At 40.5% G+C, this 25,613-nt stretch overlaps 1 protein-coding gene across 1 annotated transcript in view; it reads right to left on the bottom strand.

Annotated features, from left to right (window-relative positions):
• Positions 1–25,333, bottom strand: part of LOC115212167 (HORMA domain-containing protein 1-like) — a 557,209-nt gene extending 531,876 nt beyond the window's left edge. The window contains exons 1-2 of the mRNA XM_036502711.1: positions 25,322–25,333; positions 9,411–9,559 (exon numbers count right to left, since the gene is read on the bottom strand). The gene's annotated coding sequence lies outside the window, so the exon portion shown is untranslated. The remainder of the gene's footprint in view (positions 1–9,410; positions 9,560–25,321) is intronic.
• Between the last annotated feature and the right edge of the window lie 280 nt (positions 25,334–25,613).

Genomic DNA, 25,613 nt, shown 5'->3' with positions numbered 1-25,613 from the left:
TTAAAAATCCCTCCGTCTCTGCTTTGAGTCCAGAGCTTCTCAACCATTGCTGGGATTTTTCTCTGTCTATTTCTTTTGAATTTAGTTTAGTCCAGTATTTGCCATGACGGGGCTTTTCTTGCCATCGTTTTATCATGGTCCGTTGCTGTTCTAGTTTTAGTTTGGATTTCATTTGTTTTATAGCTTTTGTTGTTTCTTCTTCTTCTTCATATTTGTTAGGTAGTGTGATTTCTTGTTTGTATTTGTCAGCTTCCTTAAATACTGAGAACAGTTTTTTGTTTTGCTCGTGTTTTGCCGCTATTTGTATCAGTTTTCCTTGCTTCTGAAGTAGATCTTTTTTCAGTCCTATGGTGGTTATTTTATAATAGTTTTCCAGCTGTATAAGACCTCTACCACCTTCTATACGTTGTATATATAGCCTTTCTATGTCAGATTTTGGATGGTGCATCGTAGATCCTGTCATTATTTTTCTTGTTTTCATATTTTGGTTAGTTCATTTAGTGTCCAGTTAAGGATATTGTAGCTGTAACTTATAACTGGGACAGCTAAAGTGCTAATACCTATTATCTCGCTTTTAGCATTGAGCTGTTTTAGTATTGATCTAACTCGTCTATAGTATTCTTTCTTTATTTTCTCTTTCATTTGTGTGTGTTGTATCATATCTAGTTCATGGATTCCTAAATATTTGTATGTCTGGCTTTGGTCTAATTCTCATATTTCATTGGTTTTATCTAGCGTGATGTTGCTACTCTTAACTAGTTTTCCTATTTTCAGGGTTGCTTTGGCGCATTTTTCTAATCCAAATTTCATATCTATTTCTTTGGTAAATCCATGTACTGTCTGTAGTAGTGTTTCCAGCTGTTTGTCATTTGTAGCGTATAGTTTTCGGTCATCCATATATAAAAGGTGGCTGATTGCTTTGCTGTAACATTTGTATCCACATCCCGTTCTATTTAGCATATCAGATAGAGGTGTCAGTGCCAAGTAGAAAAGGAGTGGAGAGAGCGTGTCTCCCTGGAATATTCCTCTTCTAATGGGGATGGCTTTGGTTTTCACGAGTCTCTCTTTTATTTGGAGCTGTAGCACTGTCTACCATTTATTCGTAGAGTGTCTTATGTATTTTATAATTATTGTTGCTACCTTGTTAATGGCTAGTGTTTTGAGGATCCACGTGTGGGGAATGTTATCAAAAGCCTTTCGGTAGTCAATCCAGGCCATACTGAGGCCTTTCTTCTTTCTGCGGCTGTCTTCAGTTATGGATTTATTGATCATTAGTTGATCTTTACAGTCATATGAGTCCTTGCAACATCCCTTCTGCCCTTCTGGAAACAGCTTGTTTTCTTCCAGATGCTTGTTCAATCTTTGCGATATTCCTGCAGTAAAGGCTCTGTACATTGTAGGGAGACTGGTTATAGGTCTGTAGTTTTGTGGTTTTGCCGTTTCATTGGATTTGGGAATTAAAATGGTTTTCCCTTTTGTGAGCCATTCAGGCATTGTCTCTGGCTCTGCCAGTATGGCATTAAAGTTTTCAGTCAGCTCTTTGTGCATTCCTGTCAGATATTTCAACCAGAAGTTGGGGATCTTGTTGTGCCCAGGTGCCTTCCAGTTGCTTAGTCTACTGAACAACAACAACAACAGTGAAAATACCTTAGGAATGAGAACCCAGGTTCGAAATTTCCTCTGGATACCTGAAGAAGGCTGGAGAGTATATCAGCTGAAACGTGTTAACATTAAACAGGATGTGGACGAATATCCATCAAATGTAAATAAGGTAGATAATGTACATAATTCCTCATCTCTCAAATATAGAACTGGCAAACATAACATAACATTTCTTACAGCCGTTTCGGCTGGCAATGTCAGTCGGTGCTTACAAAGAAAATTCCGAAAATAATGTTCGTCATCTTCATAGCACATTCGATCGAGTACATGAAGCTTCATCGGAGTGAATACAAATATATAAAATAAAGGAAGGGAAGAATCAAGAGGAAAGAACAGGGCCTCGAGATGAGGTCAGACAGCTCAATATATTGGGTTGTCCGGAAAGTTCGTGCCGATTTTTAAAGGAAAGAAAAAGGTCAATAAATACTTCCTGTTACATTTTTAATCAACCAAATATGAACCATTTTGTTGCACAATGCATCTCCATCTTTCCTCTAACTTGAAAATACCCTCTTCCCAGAATTGAGGTGGTTTCTTTTTACGTCATCCAAGGAATTGAAATTTTTACCATTAAGACTATTCTGCAGAATAAGTGGAAATCCGAAGGAGCAATATCTGGTGAATATGGAGGATGGGGTAACACATCCCAGCTGAGCTGCAGCAATTTTTGTCTGGTTCCCAAAGCAATAAGTGCCGAAAATGAACTTTCTTATCTTCCATTTTAAAGGGTTACAGAATTAACACAGGTTATAGGAACATAAACCTTCTTCCACGAAAAGATAGCTTAACCTGTGCTCTAGGTTTATTTATTATCCATAAAGGACTATACATAGATGGGGACGGTACAATTGGGGAACATAAAATAACAAAAGAGGATGAATAAAGCCGAAGAAATTAAAAAAAGAATGAATTATGATGATATTATAATGAGGCGCAATGCCCACTCGACCCCCGAAGTGGAGTGGTTACATTTTGTCAGTCTTTTCCCTTAATTGATTTTCTCAAAGATTACAACTGAATTATACAAAATTTCATATCAATTTCACAAAATTACAATTGAAGTTCACAAAATTTACAAAAAAATAAATTTCACAGGAATTTCAAAAAAATAAATTTCGCAAACATAGAATTTTTCGGCACTTTTTCCACTTTCCATAATTTCAGAGATAGTCTATTTTTCTTTTCAGATCCTCATAATCCATTACGGGAGATGAGTGATCCATCAACCGACACCTCTTCTAGTATATTCTTTCTGGCAACCTCGATGAAAATGGCGTAACTGTCCGGATGGACTAAAACACCAATCTCATTTTCGTCATACTTGGTTCCCATCCTTACTCTTGTTACTCCCTTCATTCTTGATCCTTTTTTCTCTATTTCTTAGGAACTTTTATATATTACAAATGCTCCAAAAATTTAAACGTATCATTACCTTTGTTTTCCGCTGAGTCTTCCCTCGTCTTCAAACTTTTTCTACTTTTGGGACTGGCAGCTCCTTTGCTCTCTTTCTTTGTTTTTTTCATTTCTCTCTTCTTCTTGTCCTTTTTGCTTTCTTTCCCTTTCAGTGTACTGTTTTTCCCTAACTTTTTTTCTTCAGTTTGAACTTTCTCCCGTCTCTGTTCTTTTTTTAGCTCTTTTTGTTCCTTTTCTGTTGTCTCTTTACTTTGCGTAAATTCATATAATGGACACTCAGTCCTTATATGTCCTCTTGTTCCGCACACATAACAATTGGGTCTCCTTCCCTCGACAATAATGTTTATCGTCGGTTCATTTTCAACTTCGATCTGGAAGGGGATTCTTTCTATGTCTTTTGTTGCGGCTGTAAGCCACGTTTCGACTCTGAATCCCCGCCAGTTCACCGTATTGGTTTCAGTAACTGGACCCAGTTCGGGTTCATCTTTTGTAGACCCTAGAATTGCTGCCACCAGCCATTCTGTTTTTATTTCCTGTGGTATACTCGGAATTTTAACCTTGATACTTCTTCTTCCTTTATAAGTGGGTAACATTGTAAACCTTTCTGTTCTTAAGAAGCAGTGGATAGCGAGGCCGCCTCTTCTCTTGTGGCAAACCTTACCTCCACCGTACAAAACTTCTTCCCTCTGTCAACATAAGTTGCTCTTTCCATTACGTCTCCGAGACACTTTTCGATTTCTTCTGATATCCATACTATTTTCTTTGTGTTCATATCTTGAGTTTTATATATGATCGTTTTAAGGTTCTTATCCTCTGTTGTTTCTGCAGGAGGGATCAGCTTGATGCTTTCTCCCCCTCTTCTCACGTACTGTTCACATCTCTGTATTTCTTCTTTATCAATTGTAACATTCTTTTTAAAACCCAGTGACGCGACACTTCTTGTTTGCAGCAACCCTTGCATAGGTATCCACGACAGAGGGATGACGTCTTTTCTTTCACCTAAAATGAGAAAAAAAGAATGGCAAGCAGCAGCAAGCGCCTTGCGCAATTAGTTCTCATTACAACTTTTTCACATTTTTTCACAAAAAAAAGACATAATGTCTTCACCACACGAGCTCAAAAAAATATGTCTGAATGATAGCTTAACCTGTGCTCTAGGTTTATTTATTATCCATAAAGGACTATACATAGATGGGGACGGTACAATTGGGGAACATAAAATAACAAAAGAGGATGAATAAAGCCGAAGAAATTAAAAAAAGAATGAATTATGATGATATTATAATGAGGCGCAATGCCCACTCGACCCCCGAAGTGGAGTGGTTACATTTTGTCAGTCTTTTCCCTTAATTGATTTTCTCAAAGATTACAACTGAATTATACAAAATTTCATATCAATTTCACAAAATTACAATTGAAGTTCACAAAATTTACAAAAAAATAAATTTCACAGGAATTTCAAAAAAATAAATTTCGCAAACATAGAATTTTTCGGCACTTTTTCCACTTTCCATAATTTCAGAGATAGTCTATTTTTCTTTTCAGATCCTCATAATCCATTACGGGAGATGAGTGATCCATCAACCGACACCTCTTCTAGTATATTCTTTCTGGCAACCTCGATGAAAATGGCGTAACTGTCCGGATGGACTAAAACACCAATCTCATTTTCGTCATACTTGGTTCCCATCCTTACTCTTGTTACTCCCTTCATTCTTGATCCTTTTTTCTCTATTTCTTAGGAACTTTTATATATTACAAATGCTCCAAAAATTTAAACGTATCATTACCTTTGTTTTCCGCTGAGTCTTCCCTCGTCTTCAAACTTTTTCTACTTTTGGGACTGGCAGCTCCTTTGCTCTCTTTCTTTGTTTTTTTCATTTCTCTCTTCTTCTTGTCCTTTTTGCTTTCTTTCCCTTTCAGTGTACTGTTTTTCCCTAACTTTTTTTCTTCAGTTTGAACTTTCTCCCGTCTCTGTTCTTTTTTTAGCTCTTTTTGTTCCTTTTCTGTTGTCTCTTTACTTTGCGTAAATTCATATAATGGACACTCAGTCCTTATATGTCCTCTTGTTCCGCACACATAACAATTGGGTCTCCTTCCCTCGACAATAATGTTTATCGTCGGTTCATTTTCAACTTCGATCTGGAAGGGGATTCTTTCTATGTCTTTTGTTGCGGCTGTAAGCCACGTTTCGACTCTGAATCCCCGCCAGTTCACCGTATTGGTTTCAGTAACTGGACCCAGTTCGGGTTCATCTTTTGTAGACCCTAGAATTGCTGCCACCAGCCATTCTGTTTTTATTTCCTGTGGTATACTCGGAATTTTAACCTTGATACTTCTTCTTCCTTTATAAGTGGGTAACATTGTAAACCTTTCTGTTCTTAAGAAGCAGTGGATAGCGAGGCCGCCTCTTCTCTTGTGGCAAACCTTACCTCCACCGTACAAAACTTCTTCCCTCTGTCAACATAAGTTGCTCTTTCCATTACGTCTCCGAGACACTTTTCGATTTCTTCTGATATCCATACTATTTTCTTTGTGTTCATATCTTGAGTTTTATATATGATCGTTTTAAGGTTCTTATCCTCTGTTGTTTCTGCAGGAGGGATCAGCTTGATGCTTTCTCCCCCTCTTCTCACGTACTGTTCACATCTCTGTATTTCTTCTTTATCAATTGTAACATTCTTTTTAAAACCCAGTGACGCGACACTTCTTGTTTGCAGCAACCCTTGCATAGGTATCCACGACAGAGGGATGACGTCTTTTCTTTCACCTAAAATGAGAAAAAAAGAATGGCAAGCAGCAGCAAGCGCCTTGCGCAATTAGTTCTCATTACAACTTTTTCACATTTTTTCACAAAAAAAAGACATAATGTCTTCACCACACGAGCTCAAAAAAATATGTCTGAATGATAGCTTAACCTGTGCTCTATGATTTTTTATTACCTATACAGGCGATACGTAGAAAATGACAATACAATCGCGAATGATTTGATGATACAGAGCAATTTGGTGTCAATTAAAATTTTACATAATTATATAAATTATCGAATGACTGGACATGCACAAGGGACGTTTTTACAAATGGAGTGGGGGCAGGTTTTTACGGACCCCACAAACCCCACCTCACCACTAACCTCAGGTTTTGGGCTTATCTCGCATCCAGGAGGGACCTTTTATATGCAACATTCTTCCATCTTTCATCAAACACTTTCTTACTCAGGCATCTCCTCTCCAGCCCTATTTGTCTTTTTAGGTGGAATATGAAGAAATTCTCCAGACCAGGACCAGAGATGAAGTTGCCTGACATCAACCCTCTCATCCTTGTCTTCCATACTACCTGTTTCGCAGTTGCTACTACAGAGAAAAAACAATTCTTACCTTCTTTCGTTAAGAAATGAGTACACTTCAAATCCGTTAACGAGGATCGACCGGAGGGCAAGTCTGGTGCCAGCAGCCGCGGTAATTCCAGCTCCGGTAGCGTATATTAAAATAGATATGTACATTAGAACAGTCTGGCTAGCTGATTATCGTCGAAACCTAGGGTTTCCCCCAGTGTATCATCGCATCCCGCCTCTACAAACCCACTATAGAAAACAGCGGTGGAACCACTGCCGCAGGCCTTGCCCAAGCGACGGAAGAGCAGGAGTGCCTTGCGACACTCCGTAAACCATGTACCCAACTTCGATCTACGATAAAACCAGGTTTCCCATCCACCTAAACTAGTGAACCTGGGAAATATCCGTTTCGCCATTGGAGACCACACCCGTTCACCATCCAGGTAGAGCCACAGATGCCTCAACCTCAGCGCATATTTGCGCATCATTAGCCATGGCATCCCTACTCCACCCTTTAACGGTTGTTCACAGCAAACAGAGCGTTTCACAAGCGATTTCGAGCTCCTCCACAGAAAGCGGAAGAGCTGTCTTTCCAGCTTGGTTAACCACGAATCAGGACAAGGAATAAACACATTGGCCACCTCCGCCCTCCCTTTCAGGGATAACCACCGCCAAGACCAGGTCTTGACTGTGTGGGTCACCTTGCTCGATACCTCGGCCCAGTTCCTCTCTATTTGGAGATCTGGTCCAAACCAAACTCCAAGCAGCTTAATCAAACCCTCCATCCAATGGCCCACGACGCTGTCTGGAGGCGTCAACTTGCCTCTCCAGGTGCCGAGTTGCAAGCCGACTGACTTTTCACGATTAACTTTTGCTCCTGCCACCGTCTCCTAAGCCTCAATGGCCTTGTTTACCTTACGTAGGAGGGCCACTTCGGTCACGATGATAACACTATCATGTCATCCGCGTAAGCTGAAACCGACATTCCATGACCTGGTTGTCTTGGGATGCCACTCAGTTTTTACAGCAATGGCTCAAGAGCCACTACATACAAAAGCGGGGAGAGCAGACACCCTTGACGAACCGAGCATTTGATGCTGAATGGCTTAGACAGAAAGCCGTTCACCCGAACTACCGAGTCAACGTTTTCATACATTTGAATGATCCACCTGAGGAAGCCAAGACCTGGGCCAAACTGTGCCAGAACGGACACCAGGTAATGATGGTCGACCCTATCAAAAAGCTTTCGATTGGTCTTAATGGACCACTGCCCCTCCCTTGCCGGAATCGTTATTAATTCCCTCTATAGTGAATCGTATCAGACGGAGATTATCCTGGATGGATCTGCCAGGTATGGCACATATCTGTGCCTCCCCGATTAGTCCATCCGCGACATGTGCCAATCTTTTTAATAACACTTTAGCCAAAATCTTCAGCTCTGCGTTCAGCTGAGTGATGGGCCTAAAATTATCGATGACGTCCTCCTTGTCCGGGTCCTTTGTGACTAGTGTCACCACTCCCCGGCGCACAGATCTGGGAATAAACCCATTCTGATGCCAGTTCGCATAGATGCCCGCCAGCAGGTCCCCAAACAAGTCCGGCATACTTTTATATAGCTTGTAGTGTAGACCATCCAGTCCTGGCGCCTTACTCGCGCCGCAGTCAGCCATGGCCTCTATTACCTCCCCAGGCGTGATCGGCTCCTCACTACACCTCACATCCTGCCCCGAGAGGCGCGGCAGCCCGTCGAGAAAGTCCGTTAGGTCCCTCCTCCTATCTGGTCTGCCGCTCCCCCCAAAGCTGGGCGAAGTGGTCCTGAAAGGCTTCACACGTATCCTCAGGCTTGTCTATCAACTTACCTTGTTGGTTCGTCAAAGATCGAATTGTGGCACCATTGTCACGTTGGGCTTCCACCACTCGGGCCCATCCCACGGCATTAATTCCTTCGCTCTCCATTGCACATTGTCTAGCCCTGATGATGCAACCCATGTGCTTGGCTTTGAGGTGTTGGTTTAAAACTAGTCTCTTGGCCGTCACCTGAGCCGCAGTGCCAGTTCGCATTGCTTCCTCTAAGTCCTTAACTAGTGCTGATTCCCTTCTAGTCTCTCTAGCCACTAAACCTGTGCTATATCTAATAGACGCATATTTAATGGCTTGCTTGAGGGCATACCACCATTTATTGTTAATAATGGATCCGGTTAATGCCCTCTGAATCAACAACTTAATCCGGTCTCTGTATTCCTTAATCGCCAAAAGGGATGTATTAAGTTTCCAGTAGCCGGGGCCTCTATATAACTTATCAATGTCGAGCCTACAGGTGACCATCTTGTGATCACTGTAGCTGACCATGTGAAACTGTGGACACCTAGCTATTTTTGTATCTATTTTTCTAATTAATATTCTATCTATATACGACCTCGAAGATCCGTCGCTGTTTGACCATGTCCACAATGGAGCGTTCGGATGTTCCAGCCTATATGGATCAATCAGCTCAAAACGTCTTAGTAGATCCAGGAAGCAAGCATTTCCTTTCTTATCAGAGCACAAGCCAACATAATCTACACACGCATCGTAAATTGTTATAGTCTCCTAGTATAACTAAAGGATGCGATGTACTAAGAAACTTCTCCAGGTTCTGAAAATATTCGCCTTGGCCCGTTGAATATTGGGGTGCGTAAATCGCAACCAGTCTGATCATCTTACAACTGCTGAATGTCAAGTCAATGACAACCAGCCTACCTTCTGGATCTGAAAAAATTAACTTTTTCTCAGAAACCCGGTTCTTTTTCCACAGGACCAACACCCCACTTCTGCTGGGAGGACGGCTCGGAGAGAAGATACTCTCGTAACCGGCAAACAGCGGGAGCAGATCTCTTGGCCCCTTCAACCGGGTTTCTGTGGCAACATCTAAATCCTGTGACCTGATGTCATTTAGGAAGCGTCCTTGCTTCCAGTTGGACATCAGACCACACACCCTACATGAATGCGAGACATGACTTACCTTATTCGGTCATCTTTCCTTTTTCCGGGGTTTGTGGGGTGGTTTCCCGACATAGGCCCTCATACAAGGATTCATTATAATCCAGTTTTGGACCACATACATCAGAATTAAAGTTTGCTAGTAAAATATTAAAGTTCAGTCTGTCTAACCTAAAAATGTCAATGTGTTTTGGCAATGTTCGGTGGGTTGGAAATTGTTCTACTGTTGGAATCCTTTCAATGCTTTTCATTAACTGGTCATTTTCCTTGTTGACGGCCATATAAACCATCTCTAAGGCCATTTCTCCTTTTTCGGACTATTTGGTGGAGACAACCCACCCGGACTTGTGGGAGGGGGTAGGGTGGACGGGGGGTGGAGTCTGGGAGGAAATTCTCCAACACTACGGGGGTGGGGATGGGGTTCTGTCGGGTATCCGGAATTGGACGGGGGGAAATTTACATTTTTGACTTCTGTGGGGAGCTGTAGTGGGGTGGGGTGGGTTTTTTCTGTGTGTTTGCTGTGGTGTTTTTTTTCTTGTTTGTGCTGGGGGTTGGTGGGGTTAAGTCGTTGTTCCGCCTTTTTGGCATTTTCTTTTGTCTTACCGGGACAAAGTCTGTTTCTTCTTCGGCTTGCTTAGTGCTGGAGTCCTGTTGTTTTTTTTCTGTTTATTTTCTTCTGCTTCTTTTCTCCTTTTTTCTTCTTCCTTCTTGCGGGTGGGGCAGTCTGCTCGACTGTGTCCTTTTTCACCACACTCATAGCAATGGGGTTTTCATCCCTCTACCACCACTCACAATATGATATCCTTGCTGAAGTGGATATTTTCGACTATTTCCTTTAGGGTTCCCGGGGCCGCCTGAATAGTCACTTCTAGACCCTAGCCCTGCCAGTTTTGTTTTTGTATTTTTGCCACTTCTATAACGGTTATTTTATTCTCCAGTCCCACTAATAGGGCTGGAAGCAATCATGTCACTTCTATTTCTGGTGGTATTTCTTCTATTTTTATTTTGGCGGTCCGTCTTCCTAGATATGACGGCAGCAAAATAATTTTGTTTGTCTTTATTGGTTGCAATGAATGTTGTTTTGCTTTTTCTTCTTTGAAGTAAACTGCTGTGGTTGCATATTTTTTTCCTCTTGTAATGTATTCGATGTCCTGCCAATTTGGCTGCAGGCACCTCTCAACTTGTTCGCCCGTTGCTTCTTCTATTTATTTTCTTTTATCATAAATGATTTGTACATTATTATTCTCTGTTGTGTTTTCTTAATAATTTCATTTGGGAGGGTGGCCCTTGCATAATCCCCTCCCTGGTATACATATCTTTGTGTTTCGTAAATTCATTGTTATCAATGCGTATGACTTCTCTTTTAAGTCCGGCCGCAGCTGCGAAGTTGTACGTTTTTTGGTTTACGTTTTGGGTATCCTTTTTTTCTGAGTCTGTGCTTTTATTAACATTCATTATTTTCGAAGACAAATCTTCAATGGTTACATTTTTTGGACTAGAAGAAGACAAATCTTCAATAGTTAAACTGGAAGACGACAAGTCTTCACTATTCATTTTTTTTTCAAACAGAAATATTTTTTTGTGTGTGTACAAATGTAATTCTTTTCCCCTCCTTACGGAGGGGAACAACAGTTTTTGTTTTGTCTGTCACAAAAACAGACAACCAAAGTTCAAACAACGGCAATTAACAAAGTATTTTCACAAATCAAACCAAACAAAACAACTACTCACGGGCTCAAAAAAACACGTCCTCGCTCTAATGGAGGTGTAGTCAAATTCTATTTTATGGACTCAACCATGTTCTAAAATAAGTCGAAAGGTAAGCTACTATAAATCGTCACGAACTTCCTGACAACCCAATATTAGAATCATGCCATTTTTCAGTGTGAAGCTTGAAGTCGATATGCAAAAGAGTGAACTACCGATTGAGCTAGAGAAATAATTTATGGGTTATCTCTTTATAGGGGTACCAGGCTGTATAAATAGTAGTAAAATAAAACTAGTACTAAAGTAAAACAGGAATCGCCAATATGTCTAGAAAAAGGATAGTACAAGTGATTTCATAAATAGAGCTAATTAATATTTTCTCCCAAAACAAACCCGTAAAGTTTTTATAATGGTGTAACTTACTGAAATATTCTAGAGATCAACCACCTATTGTCCGTAATGGAATTGACCACAGTCCAGCCATCTCTACAATTGGTCAGTTAATCTTATTTCGGCCAGAGTTCTTTCGTCACACTTCTGTGACCGCATCAGTGGTCCTTTGTTTTCTTCTTTCTTATTTGTGTCTCTCTTTACTAACCGGCAGCCATTTTGTATTTCTATTGTATGTCTTCATTTGCGCATGCTTATATCTCTATGTGCGTCTATGTTTATTTAGTGTGTGTATGTGGGGGGATGCCTGTAATATTTGTATCTTCTGTTTATATACGTTCATGTAATTTGTATTTTGTTGTTGTTGTTTATCCTTATTTTGTTCATGTGTTTACATCCACTTATTATTATCATTACATATGCTTGTATGTATGTATAACAACAATACTGGTAATAATAATAATAAATCGAATCGAAAAAAATATATATATATAGTTATTTATTTCTATTTGTTTATTTATCTGTGTATTTATTATGTTTTCGGCATCCTCTATCGTCATATGTTGTGGTGTGTGCTAGTGCTCCATTCTAGTTTTCTATTCAGGCTAGGTTTATTTTCTATTATGTGTGTAGCTTCTGTAATTTGTCTGATTGTTGCATCTGTTCTATGTGTGGACAATATTTTAATTTCTATATTGTTGATTGATCCCCCGTGTTCCTGTTCGGCGTGTTGGTACAGAATTGATGAGCTTTTACCTTCCTTGAGTTGTCTCCAATGCTCATTTACCCACTCTCCTATGCTTCTTGCCGTTTCCCCTACGTATGTCGTTGTCTTGTTACTGCATCGTCCCTCTATACATCTTATACTATAGACTACATTTCTGGCTTTACAGTTTGTTTGTGGGCTAAATCTACATACAGTACAGTACTTATCCGTACAGGGTGTTCTACTAAAAGGATAGGTTCTACCAATTATAGATTTGATAGGGTTGCCTGGCTTTTCAACAACCTTAATTCTTAGCTTAAGTTTGTCTAGGGTCCTTCTAAAGCGGTACGCCAGTTCACCTCCAGGGGTGGTGTCAACGAACATGACACTCTGGTATTTATGGCTATCATACCAAGAGTTGGTCTTCCCTATTTTCTTTTTTTGTCCTTTCTATAGTGTTCCATGACTTGTTCCTATAGAGTGGGCAAATCCCATTCTTATCATAACATAATATATTATCAAATTTCTTAATGGCTCCTTTGTATACTCTGATCCTTTCTTTATGGCTGTAACCTGAGAACTGCATGCGGTGAATGAAATATTGTATGTGTCTCTTTAACTCTGTGGGCTCGTACATGCGTGACACATTTCTCATTATTCTGACGAGGTCTGCCATCAAAATATTGAATTTAGCATTGTCCGCAATGGCTGAGTTCCAGTGGATCAAGTATTTTGAGGCCATAGGTTTGGCATAGTATGAATTTGGGTTTTATTATTCACAATTTCTAGCCAGAGTTCAGTGTCTAGTACTGGTAGTCTATGGTTGGGGTGTTTAGTGGGGTAGTCTATTGTGACCTTAATACTCTGGTGGATGGAGTTAGCTATTTGCTGGATGCTCTCCATAGTATTAGTTTCTATTACTATATCAACATTACTCTCTTGTGGGGGTGCCTTTACCACTATGTTGATATCATCAACATAGCGAGAGTACATGTTTACGAGTGTGGAGTTCTGTGTTAGGCGTTCTTTAAGCCTTCTGTCCCACCATACCATGAAAAGGTTGGCCACATCACCAGCGATACTAACGCCGATGGCTGCCCCCTCGTCCCGGGCATATATTTTATTATTAAACTTAAACGTGTGGCCTTTTAGGGCAACTCTTATACTAGCTCCTAGTGCATGTGCGATCATTTTTTTTACCTGATGGACATTTGCGGGGCTCCGTATGGCTCTGGTCCATCCGCGCCATCTTTCTATATGTGTCTTCCTAGCCATAGAAGTAATTGTGGGCGGTCTACCTCTTAAACATCTACTGGGGCAGAAACTACTAAGATTATGTTTATCTAAGTAGTTATTATTACATGTCAGTCTAAGTAGGAGGCCCAATTCCTCTGTGTTGACATTACAGAACTCCACCTGGCTCTCGTTGATCATCTCCACGCACTTCTCCACCGCAAAATCTACGTCAGTCGATGGGTATAGGGATACCACATCCATGCTACCCACCATACATCCTGTCAGGTCACAAGTGTTGTTACAGTCATTGATCCTGCTGAGGAGATCTGTGCTGTCACAAACATCAGGTGACATCCGGATTATAGGGCGTATGATCATTGAGAGGAAGTAGGAGATTCTGTAATTGCTAGCGATATTCGCTCCACAGACTGGTCTTGTTGGTGGTCCTGCTATAGGGTCAGTAATTACTTTATGGTCCTTGCGAAGTCCACACAGTGCCAGGATATCATTGTTCCAGGCTTGGAAATGATTTGCTGTACGTTTCTGGGGTCCCAGAACAATTGTCCACATCATCATGTGGGCGTTGAGGACCTTTTCTCTCTCCTCATGCGCCTGTACAGTTGTTATTTTTGTATTGGCGATATGAGGTTGCATTGCCTGGATGTAGTTCGGTAAGCTGTCTATTGACATCCTGCCGGACTTATCTGTGGGAAGGCATATCACCTCTCCGTTCCTCGTGCGCTGAATGAGCTTATGTAGGCCACATGCAGGTTTAATCCCGAGTTGTTGGGCCTCTGTCTTATTCTGTCTCTGTCTCTTAGTGTATAATCCTAAAATCTGTCTAAGTTTGGTCCTAGCTATAGTGAACTGTGCTTCCATATGGTCATTAGTATGTCTTGGGATGTAGACTCTTTTGTTGAAGGGTAATGTTGTTGGATAAATCCGGCTCATGCAGTAAGATTTGTCACATACGTTGAAGAATTGAGTGTCAAAGGGGTGGGTATACATGTCAATGGTCTTTCTAGGGTTATCTTCATTATCGTTACTGTTTCCATCATCAGCCTCCCTATTATTATTACCACCATTACCACTACTACTATTATTACTATTACCACCATTACCACTACTACTATTATTACTATTACCACCACAACTATCACTACTACCATCATTACTACTTCTGCTGTTACCACCACCACTATTATTGTTATTACCGTTATTCCTACCATTGCCATTATTGCTATCATTCTGATTATCGCTAGTGATATTTTCATTGTTCCTGTTTCTGGTATATGTGTTGTTCATATTAGTGTTGGGTTTTATGCCTGTCTGTTGGTCCCTGTCATTCCCTCTGTTGTGGTTGTTATTTTTGTTCCAACGAGTATTGTTATCTGTTTCAAGTCTACTGACTCCCTGTCCAAGGATTCTGTTGCATTCAACTTTATTTTCCATCGTGACCCCCATGACAACTTTTATTCGTGTCTTTGTGACTATGGTTATCTGTCTGTGTTTGTGTGTCGGTTCTCCCTATAATTGTTGTTGTTGTTGCTGTTGTATACGATTTTTTTCTTTCTGTTTATGTTTTTGTATTTGTATCTATTGTTTGTGTCTATGCATTCATTTTTTCTATTGTTGTTGTTGTTGCCGCTGTTAGGGTTTGTGTTGCTTTTGTTGCTACGGTTGTTATTGCTGCGGTCATTATTGTTTGTGTTGTTTCTGCTGCGGTTAGTGTTTTTCGCGTTGTTGCTGTTGTCGCAAGTGTTGTTGTCATTGTATCTATTTAAATTCCAACGTATTTTTGTGAACGACTTTTCAATCTCGGACAGGCATTTGATGGTATTCACCTTACTATACACTGCATACTTTGGTGGTAGTTGAAGTATCGATATTTCGTCTGGGTCCGTTGTTACTCCCCCATAGATGTTCGCTTCATTGTCTTTATTGAACTCTTCTGGTAGTAGCACATCTTCCATAATAATTCCATTTATTGTATCTGGATACTTCTGCTTTTCTTCCTTTGCGAGCTCATATTGATGTTTCTGTTTCAACCACGATAACTTCCTCTTAAAATGGATATTGCATTGGTGTATTACGTGTTTGTTTTCTTCATATATTATATCCATTAGTAAGGTTTTCTCCTTTCGTGTGGTGATGTTTTTAATTTCTTTTAAAAATATACGTTTACGCTTCTCGTTCGCTCAGCCCTCTGTATATTTTATTTCTAATATTTACCATTAGCATCCTTTTTAGCCTTTCAGCATGTCCGTTAGTGAGGTCAAACCGTTTAATGTTGGCTGTGACCTTGTTGATACATATTCTGGACGAGACACATTGTTTTATAAAACGAAGCTGTTGCATTGTCACAGTTTTCTTTAGGCAACAGAATATAGTGTTCTTCAGCTTCTTGCAAGCCTGGCTATGGCTCACGTTAGTACGTTTAAATATTTGTTGGGCAAGATTTTTTATGTGAAGTCGTGTGTTGAAACAGATATTGTTATATTTCGGAATGGTCATTTTGCCAGTTTAGCCAATAAAAACACACGCACTATATATTTGGTGTTATTTATTTTTTACATTAATCTTAATCTTATTTCGGCCAGAGTTCTTTCGTCACACTCTTGTGACCGCATCAGTGGTCCTTTGTTTTTTTCTTTCTTATTTGTGTCTCTCCTTACTAACCGGCAGCCATTTTGTATTTCTATTGTATGTCTTCATTTGCGCAGGCTTATATCTCTATGTGCGTCTGTTTATTTAGTGTGTGTATGTGGGGGATGCCTGTAATATTTGTATCTTCTGTTTATAACGTTCATGTAATTTGTATTTTGTTTTTGTTGTTGTTGTTTTTGTTTATCCTTATTTTGTTCATGTGTTTACATCCACTTATTATCATTACATATGCTTGTATGTATGTATGTATGTATGTATGTATAACAACAATACTAGTAATAATAATAATAAATCGAATCGAAAAAAAACCCCCAAAAAACAAAGAATTAAGGTTGTTGAAAAGCCAGGCAACCCTATCAAATCTATAATTGGTAGAACCTATCCTTTTAGTAGAACACCCTGTACGGATAAGTACAGTACTGTATGTAGATTTAGCCCACAAACAAGCTGTAAAGCCAGAAATGTAGTCTATAGTATAAGATGTATAGAGGGACGATGCAGTAACAAGACAACGACATACGTAGGGGAAACGGCAAGAAGCATAGGAGAGTGGGTAAATGAGCATTGGAGACAACTCAAGGAAGGTAAAAGCTCATCAATTCTGTACCAACACGCCAAACAGGAACACGGGGGATCAATCAACAATATAGAAATTAAAATATTGTCCACACATAGAACAGATGCAACAATCAGACAAATTACAGAAGCTACACATATAACAGAAAATAAACCTAGCCTGAATAGAAAACTAGAATGGAGCACTAGCACACACCACAACATATGACGATAGAGGATGCCGAAAACATAATAAATACACAGATAAATAAACAAATAGAAATAAATAACTATATATATATATTTTTTTCGATTCGATTTATTATTATTATTACCAGTATTGTTGTTATACATACATACATACAAGCATATGTAATGATAATAATAAGTGGATGTAAATACATGAACAAAATAAGGATAAACAAAAACAACAACAACAAAATACAAATTACATGAACATATATAAACAGAAGATACAAATATTACAGGCATCCCCCCACATACACATACTAAATAAACATAGACGCACATAGAGATATAAGCATGCGCAAATGAAGACATACAATAGAAATACAAAATGGCTGCCGGTTAGTAAAGAGAGACACAAATAAGAAAGAAGAAAACAAAGGACCACTGATGCGGTCACAGAAGTGTGACAAAAGAACTCTGGCCGAAATAAGGTTAAGATTAATGTAAAAAATAAATAACACTGAAGCAAATATATAGTGCGTGTGTTTTTATTGGCTAAACTGGCAAAATGACCATTCCGAAATATAGCAATATCTGTTTCAACACACGACTTCACATAAAAAATCTTGCACAACAAATATTTAAACGTATATATATATATATATATATATATATACTTTATTTAAAGCAGCAGAAAATTCAATATATATATACAGGGGTGGCCAAAAGTAAATCAAAATATATTATATATATATATAATATATATATATATCATCATCATCGTCATCATCGTTTATCGTCTGCTCTCCATGCTAGCATGTGTTGGACGATTTGACTGAGGTCTGGCGAACCAGATGGCTGCACCAGACTCCAATCTGATCTGGCAGAGTTTCTACAACTGGATGCCCTTCCTAATGCCAACCCCTCCGAGAGTGTAGTGGGTGCTTTTACGTGCCACCGGCACGAGGGCCAGTCAGGTGGTATATATACATCCCTCCCACACCAAACGGGTCATCCCCTACTCCCAGTTCCTCTGCCTCCGACGCCTGTAGAGGTGGGACCAGTATCTCGAGACCCAGTATCAGTACCTGGCCCTCTTGTTCCTGCATTGCAGATACCCATCCATCCTTGTCCAAACTACCCTTTTGCACTCATCAAAACAATCGCACTACTGCATTCTCTCCTTCCCAACACCAATCTCCCAACCACATCGCCTTTCCCTTCCTTTCCAGCCCACCACCCTACTCCTTCATCGGAAGATCATGTGAGCCTTCCGTCGCCTCCAGCTAGATCCCACTACCCTCCCCATTTTCTCCAACCTACCCTTGCCCTCCTTCAAACTCACCCATAACCTAAGCAATCTACTGGTCCGAAGCTCCCTCCTCCAACATTCCAATCCAACCCACATCTTTTCTTTGCTCCAGATCCTGTTGCCACACCTGTCCTTTCACTGGATCCAACCAGCAAACCCCCTACATTAGGAACTCCTTCCACACTTCTTCAAGCTGCATTTACTGTGTAGCAGCGCAAGCAGTCAGCGCCATAATGGATGAGATCTCACGGCAGCAATTGCCATCTCCGAGACTGGAGTGAGACAAGAGGCTCGTGATGGCAAATTGTATATAAGGGCAAAACAGAAACAGATTGAGCCTTTTCCTTTCTGCCTCTTAGCAGCAGTGCTTGCTGATCGTACTCCATTGGCTGGGCCTGTCTGTATGTTGTGCCTCCAGAGGCAATGTGCTTGCACTAATGGAGCTACTACACAATGCACACAGCTAAAGATGATTGCTGAGAGCAGCACACTTCACCTTTCCTGTGAACACTGTAAAAAAAACAGTTGTAAATTGCATTTGTACTTGAAGTCTTATCTCTTCGCCTGCCTACACGAACTACACAAAGAACAAAAAGAGATAATGGAGGAAGGCGATATTCTCCCGATATCATAAACCTTGCCATCCATTATAAAATGGTAACCCCCCCCCGACGTAGAAAAGGTTATTTTTCGGCAGCCACAAGCTTCATCGCATAGGTGCCTCAACCGAATCACGGTCTGGCAGTTTTCACTCGCTTCCAACTGGTAAACACATCAATGGCCACAACTTCAGCTGTCCATCAACTTCTACCAAGCCGACCATCACCTTCCAGCCATCGTTCTTGTCTACTGCAATATTCGGATTACCTCACGTGGTGAAACGCAACAATACCAGTTCACAAGCTAATTACCCCACGTGGAAACAGAATTTTACCGGTCGCGCGTCACTTTCTGGCGATTTTTTAACTGACAAAAGAAAAAATATTTATTGGTACAAGCACACACATACCATTACAGAGGGTTTTTTTTTTTGCATTTATTTGTTTTCTTTCAGCACACACACACAGGTTTAGCCACAAAATTTTTCTTGTTTGTGCATTCAGTACACAATTCTATAAATTTTGTTCAGAAAATTTTTTTTCTCTCGCACACACTACTATTTCCAACAACACTTTTGTCTCAATTTTTACGGCATCTCTGCGAGCTCAGCGACATGACTGAGAACAGCTCACTTTTACGGAAGCTTTTCTTCTCTCAGCTACCTCCTAATGTGCAAACCATTTTAGCCACAGCGGTTGATACCAACACCATGGATCAACTAGCTACCATGGCTGATAAGATTTTAGAGTTCGCTATCCAGCCAGCACCTCGCCATGCCTGCTCTTGCTCAGAGATTTCCTCCGCTGCATCTTCCTCATTACAGGATGATATCTTGGAGAAACTTGCCTCCTTAACACACCGAATGGATGCACTATGGGGGGGGGGGGGGGCAACAACTCTTTGCATTGTCGCAGTCGAAGCCAGTCCCGTTCACGCTCGACCGATTCCTCTTCAACTAGCTCCTGTCTATGTTGGTACCACGCCAGGTATCAGCATAAAGCCTGCAAATGCAATCCGGCCTTGCTCTTTCCCATTGGCGGGCTTGAGCACGTCCAGCACTTCCGGCCAATCAAACTCAAATCGGGCAATTTTTGTGAAGGACTGCGTGTCTAATCAGGCGTTTATGGTTGACACAGGTTCTAGTTGCTCTATTTGGCCTTTGTGTCTCGCTACAGACAAGACAAATTGCTCAGAGATCACCTTGCACACGGTCAATTGGTCTCCCATTGCGACTTATGGACAAATTTCATTAAATATTGACATTACCCTTTGCCGGGATTTTAGGTGGATTTTTGTCATAGCTGATCTCCCACATCCTGTTCTGGGTGTGGATCTTTTGAACAATTTTAACCTGTTGGTAGATGTCAGGCGAAAGAGACTTGTTGATGGTTCTACGTCTTTGTCTACACCTGCAAAGGCCACTACCAATGCTGTTCTCAGTCCTTCATTTTTTGTTGCCACTACTGGTGATGCATTTCATTCACTCTTAGCTTCTTTCCCAGAGCTGGTGGATCAGCTATTCCAAACGGCAAAACCTACTCACTCAACTCTCCACTAAATTACCACCACTAGGCCACCTGTCTTTTCACGCCCGCAGTGACTTGCTCCTGACCGTCTTAAGAAGGCTAGGTCCGAGTTTGAGCATATGTGCCAGCTTGGCCTTATTCGCCCTCCACCAGCGGATTCAGATTTTTGCCCGGTGGGCGATTACAGATGTTTGAATGTAGTCACTGTTCCCGATCGCTATCCCATAAGAATTCTCCAGGACTTCTCTAATTTGCACGGTTGTACTATTTTTTCTTAGGTCGATTTTGTTTGTGCCTATCACCAAATACTGGTCAATCCTGAGGATGTACCAAAAACTGCCACCACTACTCCTTTTGGCAGCTTCGAGTTCCTTTTTATGAGCTTCGGTCTGCGAAACGCCAAGAGCACGTTCCAAAGATTTATCGACGAAGTTGCCCGTGGACTTGATTTTGTGTTTGCTTATGTTGATGACATACTCATTGCAAGCAACATACGTGAGAATCACCTCCAACACTTAAATCAACTCTTTCAGCATCTTCGCGCCTACAATGTGTGAATCAACCCCGATGAGTGTGTTTTCGGGCAGTCCTCTCTGGAATTTCTGGGGCATTATATCAACTCCAATGGGATCAGACCTCTCTCTTCCAAAGTCGATGCAACTCAGTGCATCGTACCCCCACTTCACTATGCCAACTCCGCCATTTTTGGGGAGTCTTCAACTTCTACAGATGCTTCATTCGTGATTGTACAGACAAGTTACTTCCCTTGACTCAGCTATTGCAAGCAAATGCAAAAAAGAATTCTCCTATTACTTTATCTTCCGAGGCATTATCTGCTTTTGAGTCAATCAAGAAGGAAATAGCTTCTGTCCCTTTGTTTGCACATCCAGTTCCCGACGATCTGCTCTCTTTAACTGTTGATGCATCGGATTCTGCGGTTGGTGCTGTTTTACAGCACACCGTAGACAATCAGACTAAACCTTTGACGTTTTTTCTCGTCAATTAAAGTTAGCTGAACGTCAGTACATTTGATTGCGAGCTCTAGGCAATCTACCTGTCAATTCGTCATTTTCAACATCAACTCGAGGGCTGAGATTTTGTGATTTATACTAATCACAAGCCTCTTATGTTTGCTCTGTCATATAAATCAGACAAGCACTCGCCTTGTGCTTTTTGTCATATGGACTACATTTCCCAGTTCACGAGTGACATTCAGCACATACCTGGAACGGAGAATGTGCCTGCCGACGCACTCTGTCATCTTCCTGTGGGCTGCAATCGATTTAACTGCCATTGCGCAGGATCAGCCAGCCCTGGACACTTTGGATTTAGCTTCTACCAAGTTGTCCTGTTGCAAGTTTGCCTATCTCCCCCTACCAACTGCTGAAGGCACCATTCTTTGTGACACAGCTACTGGTTCTCCCAGACCGTTTGTACCTGAAAACCACCAGCACTCCGTGTTTGATGCCTTGCACTCACTGTCACATCCTGGCGTCGTTGCCTTGGTGAAGCTTATTACGGCTCGGTTTTTCTGACCTAATATGTGCTAGATGATCACCGATTGGGCACGCTCTTGTGTAAAGTACCAGCATTCTAAAATCCACAGGCATATTCGCACTCCTCTTAGACAGTTTTCTCCTCTGGAGACTTGCTTTCGCCATGTCCATATTGATCTGGTTGGACCATGGCCTGTCAATCACAGTTTGTGTCAATCAATTTCTCTCATTGGCCAGAGGCCATTCCAATAGTGGACATTTCCACTGAGTCAGTTGCTCGAGCTTTCATTTCTAATTGGATTGCTCACTTTGGTGTCCCTGCTGAAATAACCACTGATCACGGACACCAGTTCGAGGCTTCCCTATTTCGTGAATTATCATGAATCCTAGGAGTTCATCACTTTCGTACAACCAGTTACCACCCAGCCTCCAACGGGATGGCTGAACGTTTTCACAGGGAATTGAAGGCTGCCCTACACGCCACTTCTGACCCGCAGTCTAGGACAGAATTTCTGCCTGTCATTCTTCTAGATTGTTGCATTGCTGTTAAAGCAGACTTAGGTTTCTCCTCTGCTGAACTCCTTTACAGTACCCCCCTGGCACTCTTTGGTACAATGTTAGTGGCAGATAACTCGTCACCTCCTGATTCAACGTCGTATGTCACCAGACTTCGCTCGTATTTCTCAAGTCTTCCATCCATGCATCCGCGTGACCAGTCTATTCCCTCTCACATCCCTCCGGATATTGACAAGGGACTCATGTTTTTGTTCTGGATAGTTCTGTCAGAGGACTTCTCATTTCTCTTTATAAGGGACCAGTTCATGTGCTATCATGCACACCCAAAACTTTAGTCTCGACAAATGATCGGGCAGAGACAGTGTCGGTCAATAGACTTAAAAGGGCACATTTTGAGGTGTCCACATCCTTCCATGACACCCCAAACATGCCCGCCTTTGATACTTTACAACCATCTACACATCCACCTGCACATGCACCTTTGACCACACCATCACCTACACCTTCGTCGCCACTACCTAACACAAACAAACCCTATGTCACCAAGACTGGCCGCACTGTGCATTGATCCAAAAAACTCACTAAAACTATTTATATCTGACAATCTCTTTTGCGTTTCCTGTGACAGACAATTGCTTTCTTGTGTTACTGAACAGTTCCAATACTCTGCCATTGAACATTTTGTCAAATTTTGTGCATGCCAATTTATATTTCTTGCAATTATTTTTCTATTTGACTTGTCACATTTTTGTACCATATCTTGCGGAGTGGTTGGCGTTAGGAAGGGCATCCAGCTGTAGAAACACTGCCAGATCAGACTGGAGCCTGGTGCAGCCCCTGGCTTCCCAGACCCCAGTCAAACCGTCCAACCCGTGCTAGCACGGAAAACGGATGTTAAACGATGATGATGATGATGATGATCTTGTTGGTTGTGATCAGTTACCATCTTTGTTCTTTCTTGTGCCTGCTCCAATTATTCTGTTTTCACACTGTCACACTCTGGGGGGGGAGTCCTTGTAGTAGCACAAGCAGTCAGCGCCATATTGGATGAGATCTCGTGGCAGCCATTGCCATCTCTGAGACTGGAGCAAGACCTCACTTGCATCCATTTACCATGTGCAAGACCACAACGAGGCTCGTGATGGCAAACTTTATATAAGGGCAAAACAGAAACAGATTCAGCCTTTTCATCTTTGCCTCTTAGGTGCCTCTCGAAAAAGTAAGATTATATTTCAAAATATGAAAAATACAAATCGAAATTCTAAACTAAGAATGAAAGGTGGTTGTGCCATTCAATACATTTAGGCTAATTATGGTATGACAGTTTTATTCAATTTTGAATCTGAAACTTTATATGGATAAGAACTACATTAGCATCAATCTATCCTCTAAATTGATGTCTTATGGACATATTCAGTGCACGACTATGTTTCAGTTGATTTCAGTCATAGCTTCAGTAGTTTTCATTTCAATACTAAATTTGAAAAATAAGCTATTGAAATATACAACATTAAACTCAATCTTTTAATACATCCTCATGTATTGAGGCTCTATTTCAATTTTTTTCATTCATATAGTGACGAGAATTTTCATCTTTTCAATTAATTTTGCAAGACTTCTCAAAAGAGTCCAATAATATGCGTCACACTGCCACTTTTCACAGCTCACTGGTCACTTGTCTCAGTCTCAGTTTGACTCTGTTAGTGATCTGTGCTTTTTGTGTGAGACAATTCATATTAACAAACTAATTTACTTATAAAATGGAAAAGCTTATTAAGAGAAAACATAACTGTGACGATTATGAATCTGAAAGTGAATGTTCGTCAAAAGCAATTAAGCGTAGTGACAATAATGCAAAAGCTTGACCTAATCGTAAATATTGCCATAGCTATTTCAAGTGTGGGTTTCATTGGACTGGCAAAGAGGATCGACCTCTTCCGCTCTGTGTTGTTTGTGGTGAAAAGATGTCTAACGAAGGCATGTTGCCCAGCAAGTTGAAAAGACATTTTACGCCTAAACATTCACATCTTCAATGTAAAGATCTGAATTATTTCCAAAGACTGCTAGAAACATAGAAACTATTTTCAAAAAAGGATGAATGCTTCTGAAAAGGCTCAAGCAGCATCTATTGAGATAACCAAAATGGTTGCACTACAAACGAAATTGCATACTTTAGCCGAGCCGATTATCTTACCCACTTGTAGAAAGATGGTTAAAACCATATTGAGTGATGAAGCTGAGCAAGAAAAAGCAAGATTCTGCTCTCAAATAATACAATCCATAGGAGCAACAAAGCACAATTACATTTATTCACTTTATTGATGGTAACCAAATCATAAATCAGTTCTTTTGTTGCAAAGAAATGCCACCCACTACAAGAGGTCAAAATATTTTCAACATTTTATCTGCTTGCCTCGAAAAATGGAATCTATCCAGTTCATGTGTTGGAATATGTACCAATGGGGCACCATCTATGATAGGCTTTATTAAAGGTTTTGTATTGTTCATACAACAGAAAAATCCTAATGTTATACATATTCATTGCTTCCTACATAGTAGGGTATTAGTTTCAAAAACAACACCAGTTGAGTTAAAGCAAGTATTAAATTGTTAATTATATTAAAAAGGGGCTGTTGAAATGTCGCTTATTTGAACAAATTTGTATTGATATGGATTCCCAGCACAAGCGCTTACATTTACACACAACAGTCAAATGGCTTTCAAAAGGTAAGATGCTACGTTGCATACATGAACTCCAGAAGGAATTGCAAGCATTTTTTAAAGAAGAAAAACATGAACGCTTCTTGGAATATCTACAATATGAAATTTTGGTTTCCAAGCTGGAATATTTTGCAGAGATATTTGCTTAATAACGCCAACACAGGTATGAAAGGTAGAAATGAAAACATTCTCACTTCAACAGAAAGTTGCAATCAGGAAAAATAGAGCTGGGAGTGGTAACTTCGAAATGTTTCCCTTAATACATAAAAGCGGCATAAAAGAAATTATTTCTATTGTATTTGAATATTTGACAGATCTGGAAGAAGAAATAAACTTATTTTCCGTCATTGAACACAGAAGAGTATAATTGGGTACAAAATCTCTTCATAAAAATTTCATCTAATATTGGTCTGAAAATATGTGAAGAAGAGGAATTGGCATCTATATCCAGTGAACGCAGACTTAAAATCAATTATGCTGAGTTACCTTTTTATACATTTTGGATTGCTCTTATAGGAGAATACCCCTCAGTAGCAAAAACAGCTTTATCCATTTTGATGCAATTATTTTTATTGTATTTATGTCAGTTGAGATTTTTCAACCC

This window comes from Octopus sinensis, linkage group LG5, assembly GCF_006345805.1.
Source record: "Octopus sinensis linkage group LG5, ASM634580v1, whole genome shotgun sequence".
Classification (NCBI taxonomy): Eukaryota; Metazoa; Mollusca; class Cephalopoda; order Octopoda; family Octopodidae; genus Octopus; species Octopus sinensis.
This window is presented reverse-complemented; position numbering and strand designations above follow the sequence as displayed.